Source organism: Camelus bactrianus, chromosome 4 (genome assembly GCF_048773025.1).
Source record: "Camelus bactrianus isolate YW-2024 breed Bactrian camel chromosome 4, ASM4877302v1, whole genome shotgun sequence".
In the NCBI taxonomy this organism is placed as follows: Eukaryota; Metazoa; Chordata; class Mammalia; order Artiodactyla; family Camelidae; genus Camelus; species Camelus bactrianus.
The window spans coordinates 69404640-69423750 of record NC_133542.1 but is presented as its reverse complement, the minus strand read 5'-3'; the positions used below and the strand labels follow the sequence as shown (position 1 = coordinate 69423750).

General features: G+C 52.2%; 1 long non-coding RNA gene across 1 annotated transcript in view; it reads right to left on the bottom strand.

Annotated features, from left to right (window-relative positions):
* Positions 1 to 19111, bottom strand: part of LOC141577378 (uncharacterized) — a 168980-nt gene that overhangs the window by 113269 nt on the left and 36600 nt on the right. Inside the window, exon 2 of the long non-coding RNA XR_012506254.1 lies at positions 6688 to 6808. This is a non-coding gene — a long non-coding RNA (uncharacterized LOC141577378). The remainder of the gene's footprint in view (positions 1 to 6687; positions 6809 to 19111) is intronic.

Below are 19111 nucleotides of genomic sequence, written 5' to 3'. Positions count from 1 at the left end.
CCCCCATGCCCCACCCCCACAGAGTCTGGAGCCCAGATCTTGGTACAGGAGGTTATGGAGGGAGTGGACAGGTAAATGGAGCAGAGGGGAGGCAGGAGAGGGCCTCTCCCAAATCCCACCCACCTCCCACCCTGCTTTCAACCTGTGGGATCTGAGAAGACTCCTGCCCGTGCTGACAGCCAAGACTCTGGGCCAGGGGAGCCCTGTTGGCCACAAAGGCCTCACTGCTTTCTGGAAGCTTGGGGTGGAGTGTACCAGGGGCAGAGATGGGGGAAGGCTGTAGTCCCTGGATGGAGGCCCAAGGCCAAGCTGCCTGGAGCACTGCCACCAGTTTCCATCATCCAAATGGGGTGGCACCACCTGGGACAGGAGTTAGAAGGATGCTGGCTGATCTCCTGCCCTTCTGACTCAGGTGGCCATGGAGACTAGGGAGCTCTGAGGCCTGGTTAGGGTCACAGATGGGCAGGGGCATGGATGGGATGATGCTGGCAGAAACCTGGAGTCTGGAAAGTCAGAGGGAGCCATTCAGGGCCTCCCATTAGCAGGGCTGTGGGGCTTCCCAGGGCCTCGCTGCCCTGGCCTCCAAGTGGTTGCCCACATGTCTGGGTCTCTGAGCTCCGGGAGTGCTTGTCTGCCCATATAAGGCTGGTGACTCGTGCCATCTGCCCATGGCCCTGCCTCTGCCTTTCTATTTTCATGCAGGTACCTGGCTCCTGGGTACACCTATCTGCTTTATTCTATTTCCAGGTGTGTGATGTGTGATGGAAGAAGCAGCTGGGAAGGCAGTTTTGAGGATCTCAGAGGCCTGGTATGAAATGCAGATAATAGTAATACCTATCTCCTCCACGTGTTCTGAGGACTTGACACACTGAACAGCTCTGGCGGTGTCTGGTGCTGAGCGAGCAAAGGTTAAGGTGCTTATCACGAAGCATGGGCACCTGTTGGCTTCTGTAAGTTCCTGGATGATTCTGAGGGGTCACATCTCCATTTCTGTGCATCTGTGTATCTCTCTACACATGCTGCTTTGAACTCGCAGTGCATCTGTATGTGTGTATGTGTGTGTGTATGTGTCTGTGTGTGAGATCTGAGGTCTAGCTGTCCCTGCCTCACTGGGGCAGGGGTTGTGAGGGGTGCTCAGTCTACAAGGCCTTATTTATCATAATTCCACTTTAAGGGATATTTATTACTCCAGCCCCACCTTTAGCCATAATCTGGATGAGGCTTTCCAGAGCTCAGGAAAGCGGTCTGGTACATCCTGTGCACACATGCACACACACACACACACTCCGCCAAGGAGGCTGAAAGGCCAGGCCACCCCTCGCCAACACCCTTCCCTGCCTCAGCCCCTCCCCCTGGGGCAAGAAGACATCAGCCTTGGGAACTCTCTTCCAGCCCAGGACACCCTCCCGCCCTCCCCTAGTTGGACAGACTCCAGAGGCAGGGGGATGGACATGATGGTGATCAGGGTCTAGACCAGCATTGAGGCCAGGATGAGGCTCACGTGGAAACTGATCAGGGTCACACCTGCCTGGCCCTCACGCCATCCTGTAGCTCATCATGAGCCCCCCTCCCACGTCCACCTCCCACCAACTGCTTCCATTCCACCCCATCTCCCTGACTCAGACCTTCTTCCCTCTGACCCCACCACCCTCAGTCCCCAGGACAGTCACTCTGCCTTCTCATCACAAACCCTGACCTCTCTCTACTTTGCCCCCAGACCCCTTCCCCAGGGTCTCCTAAGTCACCCTCATACTGAGTTGGGGCCCAAATTCAACCCAAGACTAAGCAGTGTAGGACCTGGAACGAATCCCATCTCCCTAAGCCTTGGTTTCCTCCCCTGTGAGTTGGGGATAATCACTGGGTTGCACATGAAGAAAGTTCAACTTGAATAAGCTTAAGCTAAAGGGGGATTTTATCCAAAGGCTGCTAGAATCAGGGACGTCATGGTACTGAAGGATGAGTGGAGTATCAGGCCCCAGGAGGGGGAGGGACAGAGCCAGGTCCGGGGCAGCTGAACCGGGAATGAGGAAGGTGGCAGGACTCTCTCCTCATCTCTCTCGGAACGTGGATTTCACTGTTCATTTGCTGGGCTGTGGCTTTTGTCCAGAGTAGAAAAATAAGGCTAACAATAGCCTTTCAGTTCTACATTTAAAGCTTTACTTTTTACCTTCATTAAAATTAAGAGCTCTTAGTCATCAAAGTCACCTTTAAGAGAGTGAAAAGCAGAATATATAAAGAGCTCCTAGAAAGCAATAAGAAAAAAGTGGACGATTCTTTTTTTTAATGGCCAAAAGCCTTGAATAAGCACTTTACAGAAAAGGGATCGCCAATGGATGAGTAAGCATAGAAAAGTTGTTCAGTGTCATTAACACCATTAGTCATCAGGAAAATTCAAAGTGACACACAATGCCCCTGCCCCGATGGCTACAATTAAAAGAACTGGCAATACCTAGTGTCGGAATGTGGAGAAACCAGAACTCTCCGAGACTGCGGACAGGAGCAGCGAGCAGTATGACCACTTTTTAAAACAGTTTGGCAGCATCTACTAAAGCTAGAGAGAGATGGACAGAACCAAGAAGTTCCCCTCCTGGCATACACCCAAGAGAATGAGTATTTATTCCTCCCCAAAACAGGCACAAGTATGACCACAACAGCAGTGTTCATAATAGCCCCAACCTAGAGACAAGACAACTGTCTACCAACAAGAGAATGAATAAGCAGGTTACGGCAGGTTCACACAGTGGATTCCTGCACAGCAATGAAATGGGACAAAGTACTGCAACATGCAACGATTTGGATAATTTTCTAAGCACAGTATTGAACAAAAGAAGCCAGACAGAAAAATATGTGCTATTTGATTCTTACATGAAGTCCTAAAAGTGTGAAACCAGCCAATGGTGACAGACATCACACATCACCATTTGGGGAGGTACTGACTGGGAAGAGGAATGAGGGAGCCTGCGGGGAGCTTGTTCTGGGTGATGGGGACATGGGTGTGGCATGTGCAAACGTTCATCCAGCTGCCCACTTCAGAGTCGTGCCCAATACTGAGTATAAGTTCAGTTAGATAAGAAAGAAAAGCAACTCATCCTTCAGCCATCAAAGGTCTCTGACTCTCTCATGCCTAAGTTCAAAAATTCCCAAAAGGGAGTCATTGGTGTTAGGGGTCAAGAACACAGAACAACATGGTGGCCCCATAGGATGGAGTGGCCTGGGGAGGAGCTGGGAAGATGGGGGTGTGGCTTCCAGAAGGGAGGGGACAGGGAGGCCAGACCAAAGTACAGCAATCCACTCCTTCATATCTCTGAGCCTTACTTTCTCCATCTGTAAAGTGGAAACAGCAGTGCTTCCTGCCACAAAGCGTTGAGATGAGGATTCAAGAGGGCCTGGGGCCCGGATCCCAGCCACTGCTTGACACAGGATCCCCTTCCCTTTGTCCCTCTTCCCCACCCACCCCTCCTCCCTGGACACCCCTGTCCCTCTGTCTCACCCACCCTCAGCTCCCCTTCTCTGCCCCCTGTAATCCCCAAAGTGAGGCCCCAACACCATATAATTTCAAATTACTTGTAGCTTTAGTTAATTAAATGTAAAATCATCAGAATAAAATTATACCTTCATTAGAAATTAACTCCCATTTCAGGCCTGGGATAATGACCAGGCTCTCTCCCCCTCCTTCTTCCAAACCACACACAAAATGGTCAGTTAAACTGAATGGGAAAAAAGTTTAACGACTGCACGGCAATCAAGCTTATTATTATTTAAGCACAAGCTATTACCATGTGCAATGAGGTGTCAGCCAATAAATTATCTTTGAAGGAGTCAGTCCTTGTCTGAGCACAGACAGGCCAAGGGCTGTGCAGGCCTCTTCCCTCACCAGGTGAGTGGCTCAGGCCCAGGAAGGGGACAGTGGACCCTACTGGTCTCGTCCCTCTTGCTGACCCTGAACCTGCTCCAGGACCCTTGGCCCAGTCTCAGGCCCCAGTCAGGATCTTAGGGTCACTGTGAACGGAGCGAGGGGGGTCTCCATCCAAACCTTCAGCCTACTGTAAGCGGTGGTTGCTCTGGCACAGGACAGAGATCAGGGCCCCAGAGGGGTCCCTGAAAATTAGGGCAAGGGCAGAGAAAGGAGAAATAGGTTATCTAGGACGGCAGGGGCAGGGGGGTAGGGGGTGCAGGAATGATGCAGAAGGAGACAGCCAGAGAGAGGAGGAGAGAAAAATCTTTGAGTGGCACAAAAAGGAGTTTGAGACGGACATAAGGGGCCAGTCAGAAGACCAGGGAGTGATATTAGAGCGAACAGGTCGGAGACAAGGAATAGACTGCAGAGGAACCAGGAAGGCCAGGGAGAACTGTGAAGACAGGGCAGGAGCACACGTTTGCGGGGACTGCAGTGGCTGGGGCTCTGATGCTCCAGCCACTCTCTCCCGCAGAGCGACCACTGCCCCAGTTTGTCAGGGACCAGGGGATTTCCCAGACTAGGGGACTTTTGGTGCTGAATTCACCAAACTCCCAGGTGAACCAGGACAAGTTGGTCACTCTGCTCTCAGATCCTTACCAGCATTATAATGCCCACTCCACAGGTGAGGAGACTGAGGCTCAGGGGAGTGACGTCATTTGCCCAAGACCGTGGAGACAGGTGAGAGAGGGAAAGACACAAAGGCTCAAAGGTAAAGTGTCCCCCATTGCCTAGGCTGCCTAAATGCTGTCACTTCCCACCTACCTCTGTCTTATCCCTGCCCTAGACATCTTATTTCTCCTCTCTCTGCCCTCCTCTGAAGTTTTGAAGAACCCCTTTCTGTCCCTAATCTTTGTCCTCTGCCAGAGTATCGCCCTTACTGGGGGCTGGATGGAGGGTCAGGTGAGACACCACACCCAGATCTCAGTGGCAGGTGGATGGGGCACTGCTGGACAGGAAGCTCTCAGGGTCCTCAGACCCCCACCCCAGGCTGTAGGCAGCAGCCAGAACCCTCCTCCCAGGGGTCTTTAGAGGCTTTAGGACCTGGGTTGAAGTCCAAGTTCTAGCATCAACTCACTGGATGACCTTGGACAATTTCTTAACTGCATCTGTAAGATAGGGTGATAATGGTCCCCATGTCCTAGGGCTGTTGTAGGACTTGATGAGACTGGATGAGTAAGTGCCCAGTGCAGAGCCTGGCACTGGGCAGCCGTCCTGGGGAAGAGACCCCAGCCCCGCGGGTCAGCTGGGCACATTCTCCTCTCCCACAACACTCAGCATGCCTCTTGGCCCCAGACAGAGCAGTAGGGTGAGCCGGTATGGAACGCAAGCTGGGGCAAGGTGACCAGGGACCACAGAGCGGGGACAACAGCAACTGGACTCTGGGACGACTTTGCCCTATAAAACAAAGACCTTCCTTTTGCATCTTTCAAGAAACCCAAAATGCACACCCTCTTCACACAGCTGATGCTCAATAATAAATTTCTGTGGAGTGGAAGTACAAATGGATGTGTACACTGAGTAACCAGAAGGTCACTGGTTCCCAGGCGGCCACCAGGAACAGGCGCCGCCCCACCCTCAGGCAAACCCAACCTGCCATAAACTTCTCGTCCAAGTTCCCCTGCAGACAGACTCCCTTGAAAGTCACCTCCATCTCTCTCACAGGTCAGGCCGAGATTTAGAGATAGAGGCAGCGTGTGTGCCTAGATCTACTATCTGCCCGTGAGTGATGGGAGACACATTTCCGGGACATGTTTACTGTCACCCCGCGCCCCCAACCCACACTCCCCGCTGCGTCATCCCCTGATAATTCACGGCCCGGCTCCCGTTGGCAAATGACTGATACGGCCTTCACGGCAGGGCCTGCTGGTCACTTGTCTCAAGGAGACTGGGAAGGAAACTCAGGCACAATATAAATGGGGCCCGTGGCAGCCTCAGACACCTTGGAAAATTCCCCAGCCTGGACACTGCGCCGATTTTAAGTAATAAAACCACAGAGAGATTACATGGCCGCCTGACAGCCTGCGACGGATGGCCGCCCGCGTGAACTTTTTACCTTCGGGATGGGGACAGAGAGAAGAGGAAGGGAAAAAAAAGAGGAAAGAGCTGCCCGGCAAGCCAGCTGCTTCCTTACTCGGGCTCAAAAGCCATCACCGAGGCATAGGGGTGAGCTGTGCTGGACATGTCCCCAACTCAGTTAACTGGAGGGACTCCATCCTCACCAGGGGACCTCAACCTTGGTTTTCCTATCTGGAGAATGGGAATACTCTTGGTCAGTATGTTAGTTTTCCAAAATCCAGAAATAGCCCTAAAATAAACCTTCCCAGCATTAGAAAGGTAATCCTTGCTTTCATTCATTCATTTATTCTTTGATTCAACAAGAATTTGTCCTGGTGCCAGTTTAGCAGTGGGCGTAGAGACAAGGGAGTGACAGTGTGGAGAGATGTGAGAATCTTGGTGTACCACTCATTAGCGTTGTGACCTTGGGCATGTCACTCCAGCCTCAGTTTCCTCATCTGTAAAATGGGGATGATAATGGCACCTCCTTCAAAGGGCAGGGAAATCCCACCCAAGACACCCCTAGTACAGTGTGTGGCACATAGTAGGTACATGTGGGGCCCGGTCATCTGTCCCCAGGCCCTCCTCTCTGTGGCTAGGAGTCCTCATGCGAATCTGGGAGCCCACCCTTAAAAGACCGAGTTTCCGAGATGGGTATGAAACCACGCACCTACCTGGACTGGAAGGCACAGGCTGACGCTTTACGGTTCAGCAGGCTTTTCACTTCTTCCCAAGGATAGGACTTCCCTGGTCCAGGGAGCTGGGCTCTCAGTGTAACGGACTCAGAGTCTTGCTCTGTATAGAATAATGACAGTAACAGGTTCATCATCTCACAGGCCTGGAAACCCCAAGAGGCACTCCTGCCTGGGGCTGTTCCCGGACAGTGGTCAACAGGGGCCCAAGGCTGAGCCTGTGATGAGGCTGCCACCCATCCCATCTGCAGTGGCCCAGGCCACCCCCCAGCCCTCCCATGCTGTCACCCCAGAACCCTCAGTCCTCTGAGAGTCTCGAGGGGAGCAAGGAGTGGCTGAGAAGTCGGTGTGGCCCTGCCAGCGGGGACTCGATTGGGTTCTCGGACTGCAAGTAAGAAACACACACAAACTGAAGTGAAGAAAGAGAAGGGCTTTACAGGAAGGACTAAGGGGACCCTCCTGGAATGTAAGGGTAGGAAGTGCAGCCAGGCCTGGCGGGGGACTGGGACCAGGGCTGAGAGAGCCACTGGAGCTCCAGCACCCTCGGTCTTCTCTCCCTGGCCTCCACCACCATCTACGCCCCCAGCCTCCTCATTCCTCCCTCTGCACTCTGTCTCTGCTCCTGGCCCATGTGCCCCAAGCTTCACCTCAACTCAGGAAACCTCAAAGACTGCCCAGGGCTGGTCCAGAGCCCTGGAGAAAGAAGTTGAGTGACCAACAGTGTCACATGCCTGTCTCTGGTCCAATCTGCTGCGGCCAGGAGGGCCTCAAGGAGGCTGGTAGGTGTGACTTGTCACCTGAGCCTGCCCCGATGGGTTCATAGGGGATGCAGGAGGAGCCCTTTGCTAGTGGGCATAGCTACCCTCCATCCCCAGAAGCCCTTGACCTGGACAGGTCTGGGGTCCACGCTCTCATGTCAGGTGAGAAAGGCCAAGCATTTCCAAAGGACTGGTGACAGGGACTCAGGCTCCTCTTAGATGAAGCTGGCAGTGTCAGCCAGACAACAGGTCTGCAAGCAATTCGGCACCCTGGAGTAAAACTGAAAAATGTCCAACAAAGGGAATCAGGAGTTTCTGTCCTGATTCTCCATGTAAAATTGGGCAAGGTACCTAACCTATCAGGGCCTCAGTTTACTCATCCGGATGAATGGGGAGATGCAATGGATAATTCACATGGAGCACTTCACAGGGAACAAGTACTGAGTAACTATTAGCAGAAATGATGATGATGGTGGCGATTACATCATGGTCTACCTACAATTACCTAGCACTTCCCAGACTGTTATCTGCAAAATACAGTTCCAAGAGGTCTTATGTGATCAGATAAGTTTGGGAAACTAAATGCACATTCACAAAATCACATCGAACTGTTAAAGGTTCTGAGAAGTCCAGCAGTAAAGAAACCGGATTTATTTCATTCAACCAATGTTTTACAAATTTACTTGAGTATAGAACCGATCTTTTTCACATGATCCCTATTAAGATCAGTGGACAGTAATCTGGGAAATGTGGAAACTGTGATCCCATTTTAATCAAACCTGATTAAACATTTTATATGTAGATTTTCACATGCATTACTGTACTAGTTTGGACTCTTGTTCCAAGTAATAGACCCTCTCTAATTGGTTTGGGACAAAGAAGCTGGGCAGCCCTTAGCCTCCTTCCCTCTTTCTCCACCTCTACCTCCTCCTCTCTCTGAGGTCCAGCTCTCAAGGGAACACACAGATCCTGCTCCTGGGGCTTCCAGCTTTGGTCCTGGCACCTGCAGAGACTCCATCTCTCTCTTGGGGCCAGGAGCCCATCTCTGACCCAGTCAACCTGGAGGGAGGGGGTACATGGGATAAACGTAACTGCCAATGGTTCACCCCAGGGATGGGGAGCAGGTCCTGGAGACAGAGGAGGCCCACCACTCACATGCTGGGCAGCTGCCCCATTGATAGAACCTGTTTCAGCTGTCCCACCCCCTTCCTCGGATGTAGATCAGAGCAGATAAGAGAGAGGGGTGGTCATTCCCTCCCCTCTCCTCCACTTGGAGGTGGAAGTTTGGCTTTTTCCTCCCAAAGTCCAAGGGAATCTTTCCTCCAGCCCACATGCCTGCAAGGCAAGGAAATGGATTTTTCCAACCCAGTGCTTGGCCACTGTGCTAGCCTGTCCTTTACTCACAGAGCCCAAGCAAAGGGCTCCCTGGCTGAGATGGTGGGGCTTGCCCAGCATGGTCACAAGGACCACCTCCTAACTGCCTGGAGCTGGGGCTGCAGCAGGCGCCCACAGCCCCACAGCTGAATGTCCCTAGGGAAGAGGAGTTTTAGGGCCACTAATTACAAGGGATCACACATCAGAACTTGGCAGGAGGCCACAGCTGGCGGCTGGCATCAAGATGCAGCTAAATTGTCTGGGGAAGGGTGGGGGCGGGACTAGCAAGGTCTGGAAGGGAGGACAGGAGGACCCCCTCCCTCCACAGAGTGAACCTTTGGAATGACCATCTACCCACAGACAAGTTACAGCAGTAGTCAGAACACTACAAAGGAGCTCAGTGAGCCCTGCTTCCCCAGACCAACGCCGGAGCCAGATACTGCAAGGGAGGGCGGGGGACGAGGGGGTGAGAAGAGCCCACTGCCAACCTCACTGGGGCAGCTGGACCGGCATGCGGAGGGCAGTGGGGTAGAGGACAAGCCTTGGACACAAAGTGGGCTTGTAGTTTAAAAGGACACAGGACCGAGTCCTGGTTACCAGCATGAGCCAGTCTTAATAACCCAAAGTGGAAAGTTATGAAATTGGGCTCAGTTGTCATTTATGGACTCGCCCCCAGCAGGCAGGGAGAGGCGGTTTAGAGAGCAGAGTGGTGGCAGTTATTGGAAAAATAAAACCGTTTCACGTTTATACCCCTAATGAGTGGAGATGCCTCTAAACTGGTTATACTTGATTTTTTTTCCTTTATGCTTTTCTGTATTTTCTAATTTTCCTGCAATGAGCATGTATTACTTGGGTAATAGAGAAATAATAAAAGCTTAAAGAGAATCAGGTGGTGAAAGTCACAGATCCCTGGGGACCACACAGCTCCCATGGAGTCCCAGGGGAGGGGCCTGGGAGCTGAGGGCAAAGCAGGCATTCTTCAGCCGAGGCCCCCAAGGAGGGCTGGGTCAGGAGAGGAAACCCAGGCAGCTGGGACTTCCATGTCTGTCAGCTCCCACATATCTGCAGCAGGATGGGGAGGTGGGAAGGAAGGTTGGTGAGAGCTCTGGGCACTGGCCACTGGTGAGGGTCTGAGCTAAAAGTGAATCTCTGTGCTCAGTTTGAGGTCACAGTACCAGAAAGGCTCTGAGTCAGAAGCTTGTTTGGAATCCTGACTCCACCCTCACCAGCTGGGGAAGCCAGGAGTCTCCTCATAGGGCAGAGAAAAGATTAGATGAAGGGGCATCTGGCCCCAAGGAGCTGCCTGCCTCTTTCCCAGAGCCTACTCTTGGTCTGTTGGAAATTGGAGCAAATGAGGGGACACCAGGGGCACTGGGAACCTCAAGTGACAGGCCCACACCACATGTCTGGGGTCAGAACAGCCTGGCCTAATGAACTGCCCCAGTTAGGGTAAGCTTGGGCACTGAACTGGCTCATGAGAGGTAATGAGGTCAGTGAGGCCTCCAACACAGGCTTAGCTCTGAATCCCAGCTCCCAGGGCTGTGTGACCCTAGGGAAGGAATTTTCCATCTCAGGCCCTCATTTTCCTTATCTGTAAAATGGGTATAATAAGAGTGGTACCTGTGCCAGGTTGCATTATTGTCTCCAACTCGGTAGCCACACTCTTTGTCATGTGACTTTGCAGTGTCTCCCACCAAAGAGGCAGGGCATTGTTCCCTATCTGTGACTTTGAGCTTGGCCATGTGAGTTGCTTTGGCAACAGAAGGAGGAAGAAGGAAGGGAAGCTACTTTGGGACCAAGACCTCAAGAGGCCTTGGGCATTTCCAGTGCATTCTACACCTCTGCCATCCACGAGAAGAATAAGCCCAGGCTGCGAGCTGGGCCCAGGACGAGGAGGGAGTACATGGAGCAGAGTTAATTGCCCCAGCAGAGCCCAGACAAGACCAGCTAACTCCCAGGTAACCCTTAGATCTGTGCAAATGAATGATTGGTGTTTCTAAGCAATTGAGTTTTAGGGTCATTTGTTATGTGGCAATTTTGTGGTCATCACTGAATGATACATTTGCACAAAGAGTCAACGTGAGGGTTCAGTGAAACAGTGCCTGCACAGTACCTGGTGCATAGTAAATGCTTGCTAAACGTTCAGCTGCTCGTATTAATATTGTTATCATTGTCATTATTATTACCATCCATGGGAGGGGAGAGTCTGGGGGGCCGGAGATCCGGAGACAGAGCTTGCAGAATCTCCACATTCATCACGGCAGCCCAGAGATGGCTCCAAGTGACAAGTGCCCCTGTCCAGGTGGCTGCTTTTTATTGCACTTTTGAAATCCATTCCAATTAGACGGTGAGACTGTGGTTCCTACTCCCCCAGACAGAGGTGAGACAAGCAGGGCTCAGGCCCCCCAGGCAGAGGCTTAAGCATTTTATAATAATCATATTTCTTATGAAGCTTTAGCTTCACTTCCTTCAAATGAAGTCTCAGCAATAAAGCAATCGATTCCCTCTCGCTGGGAAACCGTGCTGAATTCCACCTGGTACCCGCCGAGCTCGCAGCGCCTCTCTGCAGGAGCCTCCCTCTCCGAGCCTGGATGTGGCAGCTTGGGGACCCCGTCTGGCAATCAGCTGATCCCGAGGGCCTTGGGAAGTTTTTGTTCCAGTCCCCACTCTGTCCCCAAGCAGCCTCCAGGCCAGTTTAGGAGCATCCAGCCAGGCACGCCGGGTGCCTGGAGATGCAGGCAGCAGGACATCAGAGGGAAGGGGCTCACACCCACACTCCTGCTTCCCACTGCTGTCCCCCATCAGGGCACCCAGCCTGGAGGGCCCTACATGGCTTTAAGAACCTGCAGAACCAAGATGCCACAGACCCAGCTTTGGTGTTAAACCTTGATGCAGAGATTCAGCGGGGGACATGGGAAAAGCATGTGAGAGAAAGAGAAGACTTTCCTCCTCACCCACAGCCCCCATCCCCATCTACCACTGCCCTCCACTTCCATCTCCAGGGGACGACACAGAGGCTGGTCGGTCTCAGCCTCTGCTTCCCCAGTCCACCCTTCTCCAAGAAGACGCCTAAGTGGAGAAAAGTGGCTGATGCGCCCCACAAGATGGATCTGGGGGTCCTGACCAGAGAAACCCTGCTCTTCCTGGGTCCCCCGCGGGATACCCATTCCCAGCAGCCTCTGTGGGAGCAGGAGGCCAGAGAAGAGCACAAGGGCATCAGGGCAGATGGAGGCCTGGGGGTGCTCAGGAAGGAGCTTGGGGTTGGGGAGGGAAGTAGCTCAGTGCAGGTCCTGAGTTCAATCCCTGGTACCTCCATTAAAAAAAAAAAAAAGGAAGGTGCTTGGAGTCAGGGCCTGGGTTAGGGTGAGGCAAGTAAGGCCCTTGACTCGTACACAAAATTTCAGGGGGCATCAAAAACTCAAAGATCAGCAGCAATAGTATTTTTAAAAACCAAAATGAGTACAGAAAACCCATGATGAACAAAATATCAAAACTGAAATAAAAACTGACAGTTGTCTGTTTGTTTTAAGAACCTGCATTATTATGATTCCAATCAACCCAAGTCCCTGCAGGGCAGGTATCTGAGGGCTGACAATGGTGTGCAAATAGACTGGGCTACATAGGTGTTATGTGTAGTTACAGCCTTTGATTGTGCAGTCTGTATGAAACTTTTCCACTTGGTTCAAAAACTGGGGGGCTGGAGGGACAGGGTAGAACACATGCTTAGCACACACGAGGTCCTGGGTTCAATCCCTAGCACCTTCGTTAATAAACAAACAAACAAACAAACAAACAAAACTAATTACCTCCCCCATCCCCAAAAGTTTTAATTTTAAAAGACTTAAAAAAAAACCTGAGTTCAATCCCCAGCACCTCCATTAATAAATAGATAAATAAATAAATAAGCCTAATTACCCCCCCCCAAAAATAAAGAAAATTTTAAACACTTTAAAAAATATATGGGAGAGTATGTTGGTAAGTGTGTACAGAGTTCAGGCTCCTCCAATATGACTCATAGTCTGGGAGAGGGGAGCCCAGAAGAGACAGAGACACAAGGAGAAGCTGGGGTGCACCAGGCAGGCAACAGCTTTGTGTAAGCTCGGAGCTTAATGCCAACTCCGAGAAGAAGAGGACAGGGGACAAACAAAAAGCATTAATGTGACAAATTGTCCAAACAAAGTGAGAAATCCCAAATTTGGCCAGTTCTGCCTAGATTACACATTTGGCATCAGGAAGACGGAGTCTTTCAGTTTAAAATGAAAGTGTTAGGAAAATACGAAATCAAAGTTGCTGGTGTTTATTGAGCACTGCTTCTGTGGGGCCCAGTCCACGAGCTCTGCACACAGTATCTCATTTAAAGCCCACAGCCCCCTGTGAGAAAGGAGCACTCACCATCTCCATTTTCCAAGGAAAGCCCGAGGCCCAGAGAGGTTAAGACACTTGCTTAAGGTCACACAGCCTAGACAGGATAAAGCCAGGGTTCAATGCCAAGACCCCACCCTTAACCTCTTCTCCCCATGGCCTCAAGTGATGTCTTTACTCACCTGAGTTTGTGACTGAAATGCATCCCTACTTCACAGGCTCGGGCAAGGGACCCAGAGGTGCAGCCCTGCCCGGTAACAGAAACAAACAAGAGAATGGATGATTTTAGTGATAATGTGGTACAGATTGTGACTATGGAGAGAGTGGAGTCGTATCATTACAAACTGCACAAATGACATAGGACAGGGTGCTGGGAGAGCACATTAGAAGTCCTGACTCAAAGATGGGACCAAGCAGCAGAGAACAAGGGGCCAGCAGATGGGAGCTGAGGTGCCAGGGCAATGGGCCAACCACACAGGACCCAGGTGAGGACCTTGTCTACCCTGTGAACAATGGTCAGCCCCTCTGTGGTCACAGCAAACTGGTGACCAAGATGCACACAGCCACCAAGCCTTGGCTACCTGGCTATTATCTGGAGGAATCCAGATACCATGTGGTCCCCCCAGGGACAGAAGGGTCTCCTGAACCTTCTGAGGCAACATGTCCTTCTGTCTGTGGCCTCACAGCTCTGAGTCCCATTGGACAAACCTACCCACTCTCTCTCTGCGGGGTCTCTGCCCGTTCATGCTGCCTCCTGGGCTGGGAATCCACCCCAGAAGTCACCAAGAAGCTCTTGGGGACCCTGGAAGTGCCTGCTTAGATCTGTTCATCACCTGCATCCCAGCACCTCATTCAATGCAGACAGGAGGGCAGAACAGGGCGGGGCCTGAGGACCAGCAGCTGAAGGGGGTGCATGATGGCCCAGCGCCTATGGCTCCCACACAAGAGGGCAGCGGACTCTCAGCCTCAGGCAGGGCCTCTCATTCCTGCTGGAACTGAACCAACCTCGCAGCCACCACGAGGGGCTCTCCAAGCCAAGGATGTGAGTGCGTTAATTAATGAATTAGCCATTTAATTAACATAATTAGGCCTCATTATTTTCCTTGCATCTATCGTCAATTTTCGAGCAATTAAAGTTAACGCGGGTGGACGATGGAGGATCTGGGTTGTCACTGCGGGTGTAGATGGAACCGCCAGGGCTGATGTGACCCTAAGGCCACCAGCCCAGCCTAGAGCGAGGGGGCAAGGGAAAAGGAGACTCCTGTGTGCACCGCATGTGCAAGTTTTGGGGGAAGTTCTTGGGGAGTACCAGTGAGCCTTGGAGGTAGACCATCTTTTCCTAGCTGTGTGACCTCAGGCAAGTTCCTAAGCCTCTCTGAGCTGTTTCCTTAGCTGTAAGATGGGTATAAAGTTGCTCTCTATCCCACGGCATTATTATGAGGATCAACAGAGACACTGCACACCAAGCCCCTGGCACACAATTGGCACCCAATCAAAGTTGTTCTGGTGACCTTCCCTCCCTCTCTCTCTTCCCCCGTCAGTTTCTAGACATGTGACTCATTCTTTCCACACTGGGTTATTCCATGACCACTTGCAGTATTGGTGAGTCTCTTCTCCTTCGAAGGATCTCTCTATCTTGAGGGAAACCCAATCAATGCAGCTGTCACTTGGGCAGATGGGAGACAGAAGCTGGTGTCGAGGGAGAGATTCCAGAGGGTCTAAGCCCTGAGGCTGGACCCCATCACCCAAGAGTCCAAGGAGACAAGGGCTCCTTGGGTGTGGCTCTGGGGCTCACCAACATCACAGAAGGAGCCACAAAAGAATGGTGGGGAAGAACAGCCAGTGAAACGAAGAAAAATTAGGAGAGGTATCCTGGAAGCCAAGCCAAGAGAAGGCTTCAAGGAGGAAGGAGCAGCCATGCACAACAAATGCAAATGACCATGTTGCTGGTCGCATGTCACCCGGTTTCAGAGGAGGGCTGGATGGCTTGTATGCGGACAGTGGAGGAGAGACCTGGGCTGGAGGCAGCAGAGTGAAGACAGCTCTCCCGGGCATTTTGCTTCAAGGGAGCAGGGAAGCGGGTATTAGTGGGAGAACAAGCGCCCCTGGGAGGGTTTGGTTACAAGCTAGGAGGTGTCACAACTTGTCTGGGGCTGATGGAAATGACCCAAGCCCAGTAAATAAGACCCCTAGTTTGGATGATGTAAATTGTTCTATTTTTCTCATTTATATTTTCAAAATATCCCCTTGTATACCATTAAAAAAAAAATCCTGCATTTTACCCAATTCTAACTTTGTGTATCACCTGAGTAGGGACGCTTGTCACCCTAGTCCTTGGGGTGCATCCTGATGGTGTCCCTCAGAGTCCTCCCAGCATTTTATCAGGAAAAATGCAAACTATAGGTCCAAACCCTTGCAAGCTCACAATCTTTTTTTACATGTTGTCCTTGTAACTTTTTGTTTAGCACAGGTCAATATTTTTAATGAGTGTGCTACTTAGGGGTAAGGAACATAGTACGTTTGAGATACAAATGAAGATCCCAGGCTGTAAAAGGGGTCCATCAGCCCCCCTACCCCAGCCTAGAGTCAAACATCAGGCATCAATCATAAGGCAAGGAAACAAAATTAAAGGACAAGAACAAAATTCTGGAAACGGAACATCAGAGGTTGCATACAAAAGGAAAGCGCAATTTAGGATTTCCTGACATTCATTCGTTTTCAGCAACTGAACTGTCTTCCTTATAAGGTTCAACATTCATACATGAGACTTTTGTTTGTTTTTAAGGTAGGGTTTTTTTTTTTTTTCCGGCATAACATGTATACAGAAAAATGCACACATCGTAAGTGTTCAGCCCAGAGTTTGAACAGAGTCAACACGGCCACGAAGCCAGAGCTCAGATCAAGAAGCGCGTCCCCAGTCTTCGCGGGGTGGTGAACACCAAGTGTGGCCACCATCCTGATGCCCAGCACCTTGAACTTTCCATAAATGGGCTCACAGAGGCGGCATCCCTGGGGCCGGCTGCTTCTCTGCCATGTGAGATTCATTCCCGGTGCTGCATGTGTAGCAGATCACGCTGCATCCCTTGAGTGAATGTCTACATTTTTTTCACCCATTCTACCACAAATGGGCATTCAGTCCAGCGTGAGGATTAGCTTGGACAGGGTCGCCATGGGCATTCTCACATGTGTCTCTTGGTGCGTGTGCTTTTAGGAATGGATCTGTACAAAGGGTGAGGGCCTCTGTACTGGGGAAGCACTAGATGTTAGTATTCTCAAAACTCATGCCCCAGAGCAGCATCGGGCCTGCCAGTCCTCGGCCCAGGGTATGGGATTCTCACTCCTCATCCTAGTTTCTCTGGAAGGCAATCGTTTCCAGCTGGGGGTGCCTTTGTTCCTCCTCCCCTAGGGGACATTTGGTAATGTCTAGAGACATTTTTGGTTGTCACCACTGGGGTAGCTAGTGGCTTCTGGTGGGTAGAGGCCAGGGATGCTCCTGAACATCCTACAAGGCACAGGACTACCGTTTACGATAAAGAATGATCTGCTCCAAATATCAGTAATGCTGAGGTTGAGAAACTTTGAAGGAATAAATGGCTCACAATGCCTAAATAAGGATCAAGCCATATGGTGATGTTGGCAATTTCAACTCCCAAACTTATTCCAGAAGTAGCTTTAAGGAGACAGATGCATGGTTGCCAAAAAGTCATACAAAGATAAGAGTGGTTCCAAGGAAGAAGCTACCAGAACCAAGACAAATGAAGAGGGAGAGATGAGGTTTGCTCTGGGTGTTTAAGGCTAAGTAGGAGCTCGCCTGGTTTCAAGAAGGGAAGGGCATTCTGGCAGAGGGAACAGTGTGAGCAAAGTTACCAAGATATGGTAGGTTCTCAGAGGAGGGAGGCCCATGCTGCCCGGGAGCAGGGAGGGAGAGCTCCTCCAGAAGGGGGCAACTTAAGCTGGTCTTAGAGGACGCGCAGTCCTCTGGAGGAAGGATCGGCCAGCCCGTACAGGTACACGTGTGGGCTCCAAGTGCCCCGGGAGCCTGACAAGCGGGGGGAGGGGGGCAGGAAGGGAGGGTACTGCCCAAGGCAGCTTGAGCAGAGCTGGGACAAGGCAGCAGTGACTGAGTCCCAAAGGCAATTGAGGTCATAACCCAGAACATATAAAAAACTTCCTGTCCTCCAAACCTGCTCCACTCTCCCCATCCCAAGGGCAGACCCTCCTAGAAATAGAACATTGGCCCTTGATCTCTGTCCTTCACTCCACCACATGTAATCCAACCCCAGAGAGCCCTCCACACCTCCACTGCCACCACCTTGTCCGAGCCACCACTTTCTCCTGCCTGGACCACGGCCCCAGCCTCCTCAATGGGGTCCCTACCCCTACTCCAGCACCTTCCAAATCCTCCTCCACACGGAAGCGGCTAGGGAGATCTTTGTAAAACATAAAATGAACAAGTCACTTGGCTGCTGGAAATCCCGCTGAGTTCTCCTTCCCATAGTTTAGGGGTGCCACTATTTGGGGGTCTCAGCTGGGGCAGCAGGAGGTTTTGTACCACTGCCCTGCCCTGTTCCAGCTTCCCTGGCAGCCTGGGGCCTCTTGGCTCACAAGCTATGGGGGGACTTGTGGTTCCACCTGGCTGGCCCCCCGGCGGCAGGGGTGATGGAGGCTGCCTGCCCGCCTTCCAGCGGCAGCCTGTCAGAGCCTGCCCGAGCGGGCCCAGGGCGCCCAGCAGGGCTGGGTCCCTGGGGCCTCTGCCTGGCACAGCTCACCCCTGAGCGAGCCGGGCCTCCCTGGGGCAGGGCCAGGCCCCCAGGGCGTCCGAGAGCTCGTTATCCCGTCAGCCCCAGAGCCGCACCTGCTCTCCTGGTCTCCTGTGATCTCAATTAATCCGTCCTGCCCTGATTAATTAGCAGGGTTAATTATGACGGCTGCTGCCGCTGAAGCTTGGGGAGTAAAGCACAGCCAAGAAGCGGAGTAGAGACCCAGCCGGGGTGGGGCGGGGCGCCTCGCTCTGCTCACTCCCCTAGGCTGCCCTGCCAGGTACCTGGTGCTCACCCTTCGCCAGGCCAAGGTCAGGGACCTCAGGGAGCCACTGGGGCTGTGACCCCGCTGAGGGCCAAGCCAGCGCCCTCAGACCTCACCGGAGTTAGGGGAACACGGCCCACCACTGTGGGTTTGGCTCTTCTGACCTGACCTGTTGGTGACATCTGAGTCCGCGCCTCACCCATCGTCATGACCACACTCTGTAGGACCCCAGGACTCCATCCTGGCAGGAACCCCTTGGCCCACACTCGCCCTACTCCCTTTGAGAGTGAGCCCATCACCCACTTCCCTATTTTCCTCTCCCCTCTAGACCGAAGGACCACTGTGCTAGGAGGCGAGCCTGGATAGAGGTCAAGGTCAAGAGTGAGGTCACAGTGGGCAGGCCCGTGGGCTGAGGCTGCTGCAGGGCCTACCTGCTCTCTAGGCCCCCTTAAGTGCCTCGTGGGCTCAGAAAACTCCCAAACTTTCTCCTTTCCCCTAGCCCAACCCTTGGCTGAGCACTAGAGCATCAAAAACCATCTCAGAGCACTGCAGGCAAGTCCAGCCTCTGTGGGCAGCTAAGACTGCAGGCCAAGAGCCCTGGACCCTCCCCACCCCGGCTCACCCCCACCTCCTGGTTTCGCTCCTCATCGTACTCCAGGCCTTCCTCACCAGCACAGTCACAAGCAAGGATGAAAGCTTGACTCAGCATCGGATCCCCACCCAAGCCGGACCTCCACCACCAAACTCCTGCACACACCTCCTCTCAGTATCCATCCATTATCCTCCTCGCCAAAACGTGATCCATTATCACCGCCCGCGCCTGGCAAAATGTATCATTACCTGCACCCTCGGCACTTCCCAGATCAATCCACTTCTTAAATGTAGTA